The sequence below is a fragment of the Trachemys scripta genome, chromosome 2, assembly GCF_013100865.1.
Source record: "Trachemys scripta elegans isolate TJP31775 chromosome 2, CAS_Tse_1.0, whole genome shotgun sequence".
NCBI lineage: Eukaryota > Metazoa > Chordata > Testudines > Emydidae > Trachemys > Trachemys scripta.
Window position 1 is genome coordinate 219,786,663 of NC_048299.1, and position 12,227 is coordinate 219,798,889.

A 12,227-nucleotide genomic window follows, 5' to 3' on the forward strand; every position below is an offset into this window, starting at 1 on the left:
TGAGAATGATCAAAGGATTAGAAAACGTGCCTTATATTGATAGTCTCAAAGAACTCACTCTATTTAGTTTAACAAAGAGAAGGTTAAGGGATGACTTGATTAGTCTTTAAGTATCTACATGGAGAACAAATATTTAATAATGGACTCCATCTAACAGAGAAAGGAGTAACACAGTGCAATGGCTGGCACTTAAAGCTAGACAAATTCAGACTGGAAATAAGGCATACAATTTTGATAGTGTGTAATTAACCAGTGGAACAATATTCCAAGGGTTGTGGTGGATTCTCCAAGGTTGTATGTTTTTCTAAAATATATTCTCTAGGAATTATTTTGGGGAAATTCTGTGTCCTGTGTTATACAGGAGGTCAGATTAAATGATGACAATGGTCCCTTCTTGCCTTGGAATCTATGAATCTATTATTATTTGTATTACCGTAGCACCTAATGGTCCTTGCCTCCCTGGTGCTGGGCACTGTATAAACACATAACAGGACAGTCCCTGCCCTACAGAGATGTTATTTTTGCCTTCTCTCTAATAGTTCATATCTGCATCTTCATTAAAGTCACAGTTGTCTGTGTGCAAGTTTTTGTTTTGACTCCATTCCATCTTTTTGTTTTGCAATCTATACACCTCTACCCCGATATAACACTGTCCTCGGGAACCAAAAAATCTTACCGCATTATATCAAACTTGCTTTGATCCGCCGGAGTGCACAGTCCCGCCCCCCCAGAGCACTGCTTTACCACGTTATATTCGAATTCGTGTTATATCGGGTCACATTATATCAGGGTAGAGGTGTATTTTTTCTTAGATACTTTGCATGACAGATTCTATATAAAAATTTGTTGGGTATCCATCTTCTCCCATCCTACATAAGATACTGTCAGGAATATATATAGTATTAGGACTCCATTTACCAGAAAGCAATGATGCAAAGAAATTGTGAGTGAAACTCACCCGAGAACAGCCCCCATCTGCTTCCTCCCTCCAGTTCCTGTGCATCCTTCAACTTGAAAGGAGCCCTTGCCTCGCTCTTCCTGCTCTGCCTACTCTCTTCCTTCTGATTTGCATTCTTTTTTGTGTCCCCTATACTTTTTAAAGGAAAAAGAGAGAGAGATTGAGAGAATAGGTATCCCAGAACCTCCTTCCTTCCCCCTCCTCCCCAATTGAAGCCAATTAGGATCCAAGCATAAGGGGAAGCTGGTATTCCCTCTGTATGTAAGTCCTCTGCTGAGAGCAATGGATTTCACAGAGGGAGCAATTTAGGGATCCAGTACCAATCTTCATTTTTCTGGGATGTTGCCGGGTCTGATTTCACATCTGCTAATGGAGCAAGCTGTTCTGTCTGCTCAGGGACCTGTTAACCTTTCAGTTTTCCTGTACCAGCATCTTCTGCAGGGTGGAGCTTGGAGAAGAGCAGTGATTTCTCCTTCAGAAACCTCTGTCTACTTCTGCTCCTACGTTGTCATCTCGGATTACCCCTAGCCCCCGTCTTTCCAGGAATGTTGCCATCTCCTACCTTCTAAACTCCTACCAAGGCTAAGTCTACACTACCGCAGTAAGTTGACCTACGCTATGCAACTCCAGCTATGTACCTTAGGTCACGTTACCGCAGGGTCTACACCGTGGGGGGTCGACGGGAGAAAATCTCCCATCGACTTACCTTACTCTTCTCGTTGGGGGTAGAGCACAGGGGTCGACTGGAGAGCGATCTGCAGTTGATTTGGCAGGTCTTTACTAGACCCGCTAAATCGACCACCGGTGGATCGATCTCAGAGCGTCGATCCCTGCTATAGTGTAGACCTGCCCTAAGTCCCACCCACTCTGGGTGGTGCTCCAGAGAAACTCATTCTTAAACCTGGAGAATGCCCTTGTCAGTAAGAAGTCAAGATTTAAGAAAGGACTTTAGAGCACTTAAGAGTTCATGCCTCATACTTCTTATGATTCACAGGGCCTTATTAGCTCCCATCTTTGTTACGTTCTTATTATAAAGGTCTAGCATTACCCTATTAACACAGTGGGATCCATTTGACATCCAAGGAAAGTAGCTTTGTGTCCTGAGTAGTATAGAAGGCTGGAAGAACAATATGTTCATTAATATGAAATTCTGGGTTCATCTTTGTGAAAAAGGCTAAAAAGCATCACTTTGCCTGGAAAGAATTGTAGATATGGAGAGGTATTGGTGAGAGAGAGCCCAATTTTTCAGTCCTTTTGGCCTCAGTAACTGCCAGCCCCAAAACATCTTTGATAGTAATAGTTCTTCTTCGAGTGCTTGCTCATATCGATTCCAATTAGGTGTGCGCGCACCGCGTGCACGATCATTGGATAAATTTTCTACCCTAGCAACACCCGGTAGGTTGGCTGTGGAGCCCCCTGGAGTGGCGCCTTCATGGCGCCGGATATATACCCCAGCCGACCCAGCGCCCCCTCAGTTCCTTCTTACCGCCCCTGACGGTCGTTGGAACTGTGGAGCGTGGCATAGCTGTTCTCCACTCTCCCTAGCTTATCCAGTTAATTCTTATAGTTATAGTTGTAGTTATAGTTGTATGTTCTTTAGATTAGTTATCCCTGTTCATAGTTCATTGTTAAATACTTGTAAATAGTTAGCGGGGGTTGCTTCTCCCCTCTTTTTCCCCCAGCGCATAGCTGGGCTCATGCCCAAGGCTCCTGGCTTTAAGCCGTGCGCGTCCTGTGCTAGGCCTATGCCAACGGGAGATCCGCACGACTCGTGTCTGAAGTGTTTAGGAGAGTCCCACCAAACAGATAAGTGCAAAATCTGTAAGGCTTTCAGACCCAGGACCAAAAAGGAGCGGGACTTTCGACTCAAGCAGCTCCTCATGGAGGCGGCACTTAGCCCAGATCCTCCCTCGGCGCGCCAAGTTCCGGTACCGAGTGCTTCGGTGCGCAGCGCCCCTGCGGCACCTACCGGTACTACACCACGAGCAGACGCGGATAAGGCCTCGCGGCACCGTCCTCCTTCAGCACTGCATCTGCCGCAAGCGCCTCGGCGCCGGTCCCTGTCTCCGGGACATAAGAGACCCCGCAAGACATAGGAGGCCGCTGTCCTACAGGCACTGCCTCCACCGGTAGCGGTGGTAGAGCCGCGTCCGCCTCTAGAGCGCCAGAAGTCACAGATATCGTCTACACCGTTGACTCCGGCACCGGGGCCGTTGAGTCCGGTGCGGACTGGCTCACCACCACGTTCCATGGTGGAGCCCTGTCTCCCGTCTACCCCGGAGACCTTTGCGACGGCGAAGGACCTCATCGCTCTCACGGAGCCGGCACCATCTCAACCTGCGGCACCACCCGCCCTTTGGTCAGTGCAATCCAGGGGCAAGCCTGCCCTAGTACGCCCGCCATCTCCGAGCATGGACTCGCGGCACCACTCCAGGTCTCGGAGCAGGTCCCAATGCCGTTCGCAGTCCCGACGCCGACTTTCACCCCGGCACCGGTCGTACTCGCGGCCTAGGTCCTCTTCACAGCACCGATCTACGTTTTGGCACCATCTGGATCATCGGTACCGATTGGAGTTGCGCCGTAGCTCTCGGCACCGGTATGAGCGCCGCTCCAGTTCTAGGGGCCGCTCCCAGCACCATGTCTACAGGCGGTCGTCGTCGTCTCGGTCCAGATCTGGATCCCGGCACCGACGGCACCGATCTCTATCACGGTACCGCTCACCGGCACCACGCAGGGACCGCTCACCTACGGACCGGCACCGATCGGCACTGTATTGTACGGAGCCCATTCAGACGCGTTCGGCACCGCCTTGGCCCTCGAGATCAGCGTCTTACTCCTCCAACGACGCTTCGCGATCAGCATACCCTCCTCAGGGTCAAGCTGCCGCTGACTTGGGTCACTGGCAGGAGGGGGCAGAGGACCCTGCGCAGGACCCTACGCATTGGTCTTTCTGGACTCCATGGGCGTATCACCAAGCGCAAGGGGCTTCACCATCAGCCTCTCGCTCGGCACGCTCCGAGCCCAGAGTCCCGGAGGCTACCATCTCCCGTCCTCCCCCAGGGGGTATGGAGACTCCCGTGCCTACACCTCAGGCCCTAGACCCCGGGGCAGGAGAGCCACCGATTCAGGGGGAGACGGACCCCCCTTTGGACCCCTTGCCCCCGGAAGCATCCTCCTCATCTTCCCCTGATGAGACGGTGGCGGGCACATCAGCCTCGGGCCCGCCCCCAATAGATCTTCGTGCCCACCAGGACCTATTATGTAGGGTGGCACGTAATATGGACCTCCAGGTGGAGGAGATAGTAGAGGTGCAGGACCCGGTGGTGAGCATCCTGTCGGCTGATGCCCCATCCCAGGTGGCATTACCACTAATTCGGATGATTCAGGCTAATGCCACTACCATATGGCAAACCCCTGCCTCCATTCCACCCACAGCCAGAGGGGTAGAAAGAAAGTACTTCGTCCCATCCAAGGACTATGAGTACTTATATACGCATCCTCCACCGTGTTCACTGGTCGTGTCCTCGATGAACGCAAGAGAGCGTCATGGCCAGCAGGCGGCAGCGCCCAAGTCGAAGGACGCTAAACGCTTCAATTTGTTCGGGCGTAAAGTGTACTCCGCTGGGGGGTTGCAGCTCAGAGCCGCTAACCAACAGGCGCTCTTGAGCCGCTACAGTTACAACTCATGGAACTCCATGGGTAAATTCAAAGAGTTGGTTCCCCAGGACTCAAGAGAGGAGTTCGGGACCTTAGTGGAGGAAGGTAAGAAGGTGGCTAGGACCTCCTTGCAAGCCTCTTTGGACATAGCGGACTCTGCCGCCAGGACTCTAGCATTGGGCATAGCCATACGACGCGTCTCCTGGCTCCAGGTTTCGGGCTTGCCACCAGAACTGCAGCAGACCCTTCGAGGGCCAGGGACTGTTCTCGGATAAGACGGACTCTCAATTGCAGAGCCTCAAGGACTCGAGAACTATCATGCACTCCCTGGGGATGCATGTCCCAGGGCCCCAGCGCAGACCCTTTAGGCCCCAGCCGCAAAGGTTCTACCCTCCCCCGCCTCGTCCGAGACAGGACTTTCCCAGAAGGCGGGGTCGAGGTGGTAGATGAAGGTTGACCCCTCAGCCCGGTCAGAACCAGGGCCCGCCTAGGCCACCTTCAGGTCCTAGACAAAACTTTTGAAGGTCACTCGAGGACGGCGCCCCAGCCACTACCCAGGATCCATCTCCCTCCTTTCGGGATCGCCTCTCCCGTTTCCACCGTGCTTGGTCCCTTATAACCTCGGACCGTTGGGTCCTTCGCACGGTGGACAGGGGATACGCTCTCCAGTTCTCTTCGTCCCCCCCCCCACTCCCCTACCCCATCCCTCTTCAGGGACCCTTTTCACGAGCATCTCCTTATACAGGTTTTTGGCCTCCTCGATATGGGGGCCATAGAGGAGGTGCCCCCGGAGTTAAGGGGCAGGGGGTTCTACTCCCGCTACTTCCTGATCCCCAAGTCAAAAGGGGGTCTGCGACCCATTTTAGACTTAAGGGGACTCAACAAATTCATAGTAAAGTTGAAGTTCCGCATGGTCTCCTTGGGGTCCATCATCCCCTCCCTGGATCCTGGAGACTGGTTCGCCGCCCTCGACATGAAGGACGCATATTTTCATATAGCAATCTACCCCCCATATAGGCGCTTCCTTCGATTTGTAGTAAACAAGATGCACTACCAATTTGCCGTCCTTCCCTTCAGCTTGTCCGTGGCTCCGAGAGTGTTCACAAAATGTATGGCTGTCGTGGCAGCATACCTTCGTCGACAGAGGATACAGGTGTTCCCATATCTAGACGACTGGCTGGTGCGCAGCCACACCAGGGAGCAAGTTCAAGCTCACATCCAGATAATACTGCAAACATTCCACGAGTTAGGCATTCTACTCAACAAGGAAAAGTCCACTCTGTCTCTAAGGTGCCACAAGTACTCCTGTTCTTCTTAATCCAGAGAATAGAGTTTATCGGGGCAGTCTTAGACTCCAGACTCGCCCGAGCTCTTCTGCCAGACACTACGGTTTCACACCATCACAAACATCATCCACGGACTCCAGGTCTTCCTGATTACCACAATAAGGACATGCCTCGGCCTGATGGGACACATGGCATCTTGTACTTACGTAACCAGGCATGACAGACTTTGGCTTCGCCCACTTCAGGCCTGGGTATCGTCGGTGTACCGCCCTTATCAGGACAACCTGAGCATGGTGGTCACGGTTCCGAACTCGGTCTTGACCTCTCTCACTTGGTGGCTGGGTCACAAAGCGGTTTGCGCAGGAGTGCCGTTTCACGCCCCACAACCCTCCCTGCACCTGATCACAGACGCTTCGTCCCTAGGTTGGGGCGCTCACCTCGGGGAGCACCATACCCAGGGCCTGTGGACCGCATCCCAGCTAGCTCTGCACATCAACGTTCGAGGGCTGATGGCGGTGCGCCTAGCCTGTCAGGCATTTCTGGGTCTCCTGCATGGCCATTGTGTGTCAGTCCTCACAGACAACACCACGGCCATGTTCTACATCAACAAGCAAGGAGGAGCCCGGTCTTCTCTCCTATGCCAAGAGGCCATTCGCCTGTGGGAGTTCTGCATTGTCCACTCGATACATCTCACGGCATCATTCCTCCCTGGAGCCCAGAACACTCTGGCGGACCGTCTCAGCAGGACTTTCCAGACGCACAAGTGGTCGATTCATCCAGACATCATCTATTCCATCTTCCAGAGGTGGGGATTTCCCCAGGTCGACCTGTTTGCATCTCGAGCCAACAGGAAGTGCCACACATTCTGCTTCCTACAAGGGCGATCTCCGGGCTCCCTGTCGGACGCTTTCCTTCTGACGTGGAAAGACCAGCTGTTCTACACTTTTCCTCCATTCCCACTGGTCCACAGGGTACTGCTCAAGCTACACAGAGACCAGGCATGTATGATTCTAGTCGCTCCAGCTTGGCCAAGGCAGCACTGGTACACCACGCTTCTGGAGCTATCGGTTCAAACTCCGATGACGCTTCCCTTGTGCCCAGACCTCATCTCTCAGGACCATGGCCGACTCTGTCACCCGACTTGCAATCGCTCCACCTCACGGCGTGGATGCTCCATGGCTGAATCGGACAGAGCTACAATGCTCACATCCTGTGCAGCAGATTCTGCTGGGAAGTAGAAAGCCTGCTACACGGACCACTTACTTAGCCAAGTGGAAACGGTTCTCCTGTTGGTGCGAGGAGCGGACCATGCCCCCCTTGCAGGCATCTATTCCTTTTATACTCTAATATCTCCTATCCCTGAAACAGCAGGGTTTGGCGATATCTTCAATCAGGGTGCACCTGGCCGCTATATCGGCGTTCCACCCAGGAGAGCTCGCTTCCTCGGTCTTCTCTAACCCGATGGTCGTCAGATTCCTCAAGGGCTTAGACCGGCTGTACCCACAGCAACGACAATCCATGCCGGCGTGGGACCTCAACCTGGTTCTCTCCAAGCTCACAGGGCCCCCGTTCGAGCCATTGGCTACTTGCTCACTCCTGTACCTATCTTGGAAGACAGCCTTCCTCATAGCCATCACTTCAGCAAGGCGCGTTTCTGAAATCAGGGTGCTCACGTCTGAGCCTCCATACACAGTTTTCCACAAAGACAAGGTGCAGTTCCGCCCCCACCCTGCCTTTCTCCCCAAGGTAGTTTCAGCTTTTCATGTGAACCAGAATATATTTCTCCCGGTCTTCCATCCTAAGCCACACGCTACCCGTCGAGACCAGCGTATGCATTCCTTGGACGTACGCAGGGCCCTGGCTTTCTATATTGAGCGTACAAAGCTGTTTAGGAAGACGACACAACTCTTCGTTGCAGTGGCCGACCGGATGAAAGGCTTACCGGTCTCCTCACAACATCTCTCCTCTTGGATCACGTCCTGCATTTGTGCTTGCTACGACCTGGCCGGTGTCCCAACGCCGCGCCTCACCGCTCACTCCACAAGGGTCCAAGCCTCCTCGACTGCCTTCCTGGCTCACGTCCCGATCCAGGACATTTGTAAAGCAGCGGTTTGGTCATCGGTCCACACCTTTGCTGCTCACTATGCGCTGGTACAGCAGTCCAGAGACGATGCTGCATTCGGATCAGCGGTTTTGCACACAGCGATGTGCCACTCCGACCCCACCGCTAGGTAAGGCTTGGTAGTCACCTAATTGGAATCGATATGAGCAAGCACTCGAAGAAGAAAAGACGGTTACTCACCTTTGTAACTGTTGTTCTTCGAGATGTGTTGCTCATATCCATTCCAAACCCGCCCTCCTTCCCCACTGTCGGAGTAGCCGGCAAAAAGGAACTGAGGGGGCGCTGGGTTGGCTGGGGTATATATCCAGCGCCATGAAGGCGCCACTCCAGGGGGCTCCACAGCCGACCCACCGGGTGTTGCTAGGGTAGAAAATTTATCCGACGATCGTGCACGCGGGGCACACACACCTAATTGGAATGGATATGAGCAACACATCTGGAAGAACAACAGTTACAAAGGTGAGCAACCATCTTATTTTAAAGAATTGGCTCCAATAGTCTCAAAGTAGGGTCCTCGGGGCAATTAAAATTGGTCTCTCTCTCTCACCAATACCTCTCCATATCTACGATTCTTTCCAGGCAAATTGGTGCTTTGTCATCTTTTAGCCTTTTTCACAAAGATGAACACAGAACTCCCACCTGTTCATGCTCTCTGTATGTGTGTATGTATATCTTCTCAATATATGTTTCACTCTATATGCATCCGAAGAAGTGGGCTGTAGTCCACAAAAGCTTATGCTCTAATAAATTTGTTAGTCTCTAAGGTGCCACAAGTACTCCTGTTCTTTTTGCAGATACAGACTAACACAACTGCTACTCTGAAACAGAATTTTATATTAATGAACGTATTGTTCTTCCAACCTTCTATACTACTCAGGACACAAAGCTATTTTCCTGGGATGTCAAATAAGTTTTCCCTATGTTCTTCTTAGGAAAGGATTAAGTTGTTCAATAGGTCTGAGAGCTGCCCTTGAATCGCTTATCAACACATTTAGTTTGGACAGCTGGGGTATAAATCTACCCCAAACTAGTTTGCTGTGTACTAAGTGTCTGTGTAGACTCTGCTGCCACACACTAACAGTTGCCTAGTGTGTTTTGATCTACCGTGCTCTGAAATGGCAAGACTGCCATTGCCAGATGGATTGAGGAATAAATTTATATAGTGCAGGAACAGACAAACCTCCCTTCTGACATGGCTGTTAAGAGCCACTGCTCAAAGTCTCTTTCCTTCCTGGACAGTGATAAGTGAGGCATCTTTCTGAGGCAGTAGCCCCAATTCAGATATTTCACAGGCTGGGGTGGGCGCAAATTCCAGTCCCTGCCCCCTCCGGTTCTGGTCTCCACTCATCTCCCTGCCTAATAGGGACCTCAGGTCTCCCTCAGCTGAGAAGTCACCCCTCTCTCAATCACACAATGCATGAGCTGGTGCTAGCCAGTGTCAAGTTCTCAGCAGACTCTCTTGTGCTCCATCATACAGGAACAGACTCCCCATGTGCCAGATCACAAAATCACTCACTGAAATCTGGCCCAACTGCCCCTCCATCTGTACAGTGTGGTGCCCACACAGCCAGAGCAGTGCTCAAATCCACTCTGACAGCACCCTTACTGATTTAATATGGGACCGCTGATTGAAAGTGGCTGGGCCATGTGCTTTCCTCCCCCCTGACTACATGGCCTATGGAACTTTGAGCAAGTGCAAAATCACTGGGGGCAGAAGTGGAAGCGGCCCTCATATTAGTGCCACTCCTTTGAGTATATAAAGTGGCAAGTGACACTCCATACATTTATAACATGCTATCAACTGGATCTGCTGTCTGCTAACTCCAGACCCAACCTCTGCTTGGAAAGTGTTTAAGTTCCATTAAATAATTCCTTCTCCTAGATGATGCTTCTTACATCCATCATCTGTTCCTAATGGACTTTCATAAAGTGGGAAAAGTGAGACATGAGACAAGCAAAAATTACATACCAATGTTTCCATTTACCATAACTTCCTTTTCCATCCTACACCCTGCCAAGGAAGGGTGCTGCTACTTTTTGCATACTTCTCCATTTTTTTCTTTACCTTATTGCTATAGCAATAGATAATTGGAGGAGGAGGAAGGGGTGGCCTTGTGTTTATATACCACAAACCTGTTCCAGTTTTTCCCTCCTTTGCTTCCTGCTAGGTGGAGCAGTAAAACAATCTGTCCCTGTGGGATGGGAGAAAATGAGACCACAGACTTGTCTACATGCACAATTGCAGCAGCTAAACTAACAGTGTGGAATTTAAAATCAGTTTAGTTAACCTGGTTTAGACGGCTCTGTGGCACTGTTAGGCCTTGGCTACACTCGTGGATTCACAGTGCTGCCTCGGCAGCGCTGTGAAGCGCGAGTGTAGTCACGCCGCCAGTGCTGCGAGAGCTCTCTCGCAGCGCTGCAAGTACTCCACCTCTCGGAGGGGAATAGCTTGCAGCGCTGCGAGCGAGCGTGCAGCACTGCAGGCGCTGATTACACTGGCGCTTGACAGCGCTGCACTCGCTGCGCTCAGGGCGGGTGTTTTTTCACACCCCTGAGCGCAGCAAGTGCAGTGCTGTGAATTGCCAGTGTAGCCAAGGCCTTAGAATGATCTAAAGCTGCTTTCATTTGATTTAACTTAGACTAATGAGCAGTAAAAGTATCTACGGGCAGTAAGAGTATCTACGTGGGGTTTAAGTTAAACAAGTGCAGCATCTGCATATAGACAAAACAAAAACTAATGGAATAACTAGTAGTTTCCCTCTTTAAACCTGAATCCCTAAAACAGTGGTCACTTCACAAAAAGGCCAGGTAGCCAATTTGTAATATTGTCTTTAGCTTAGGGTGACCAGATAGCAAGGGTTAAAAATCGGGACAGGGGGTGGGGGTAATATACACCTGTATAAGAAAAAAACCCAAATATCAGGACTGTCCCTATAAAATCGGGACACTTGGTCACCCTAGGGTGAGCAGACAGCAAGTGTGAAAAATCAGGACGGGGGGCTAATAGGAGCCTGTATAAGAAAAAGACCCAAAAATCGGGACTGTCCCTATAAAATCGGGACATCTGGCCAACCTATTTTAGCATTTTAAGTCTTTAAGGTCCCTGGTTCTGCGGCATCCTGCTTTCCTGGTTAGAAGTGGACTTGTCTTCCCCCCATAATGACCCGTGTCGTTTCCTGTTTTTTCTTTACCATTGAGTACGTGGGTGCCAGCCCCAGCTAGGATTCCTCACAGGAAAGGAAAGGACTCTGGCTGCACGAGGGCCATCTTCCCTCCGGGCAGAGCTGAAGGAGGAGGCTCCTATTATTTTGTTAGAAGCCGGCCTAGGCAGTTGCAGGAGGCCCTCGCTGAGGTCAGGGCCCGTTGTCCTGCATGGGGCACAAACACAGGGAAGGGCTTTCAGTATGAATAGACTGGGGAAGGGGGGGAGGGGCTATCATGTATTATCCTCCCCACTGCCAGGGGGCCTCGGGGCGCCAAGGCGTGCACACAGGCTGGCAGGGCCAGGGCCAGACAAAGGCCGGGCTCCCTCCCCCAGGTGCTGTCGCAGGCGTGGGAGGAAGGACGCAGGGCCCTGACTCGGTCCCATGGGGTACAGTGAGGGGGACCGCCGCAGCGCGGGGCTGGCTCCGCACCCCGCGGGGAGTCATGCCTGGAGAGGCACAGCGGGAATCCCTCGGGTCGCGCAGAGCGGGACCTGCCCGGGTCGCGCGCGGCAGCGAGCCTCATTGTCTTGCGCTCACTGCCCCACTCACGCGCGGCGCAGCGGCGGAGCCCTGTCTCTTTAAATGGCGCTGGGCAGCTGTTCGGGCATTTACGGGATTAGCTCTGGGCCACCTGGTGCCTGAGCTCGCTCGCTCTCCCCTCCCGCCTGACGCCCCCTCCCCAGGGAGCGGAGAACCTGCCCGCGCCGCACCAGCCCAGCACAGGCTGGGGGCAGGGGGTAGGGCCGCGCCGTTCCCATTGGCCGGAGATTCCAGCCAATCAGTGCGACGAGGAAATTGCCGTCAGGGAAAGGAAAGCCCAGTGATGGTGACGTCACGGGCCGAGCGGCAGCTTCGGCGGGGATGGAATCCCGGGCAGAGGGGCGGACAGGAATTGCGGCTGCCGCCCTGGAGCTGCGAGAGGGGCCGGACTGAACCGACCTATTGGCCGATGGGCGTGTGACCGCCTCTGCGTGGGGTGCTTGGGGAATGGGATCCGG

At 52.5% G+C, this 12,227-nt stretch overlaps 1 long non-coding RNA gene across 1 annotated transcript; it reads right to left on the reverse strand.

Moving 5' to 3' along the window:
* Positions 1 to 830: 830 nt before the first annotated feature.
* On the reverse strand, positions 831 to 11,961 carry LOC117871653. Its single transcript, XR_004644315.1, has 3 exons — positions 11,779 to 11,961; positions 11,215 to 11,391; positions 831 to 1,092 (listed from the first exon to the last, which is right to left on the reverse strand). It is a non-coding gene; the product is annotated as an uncharacterized LOC117871653 (long non-coding RNA).
* Positions 11,962 to 12,227: the final 266 nt, after the last annotated feature.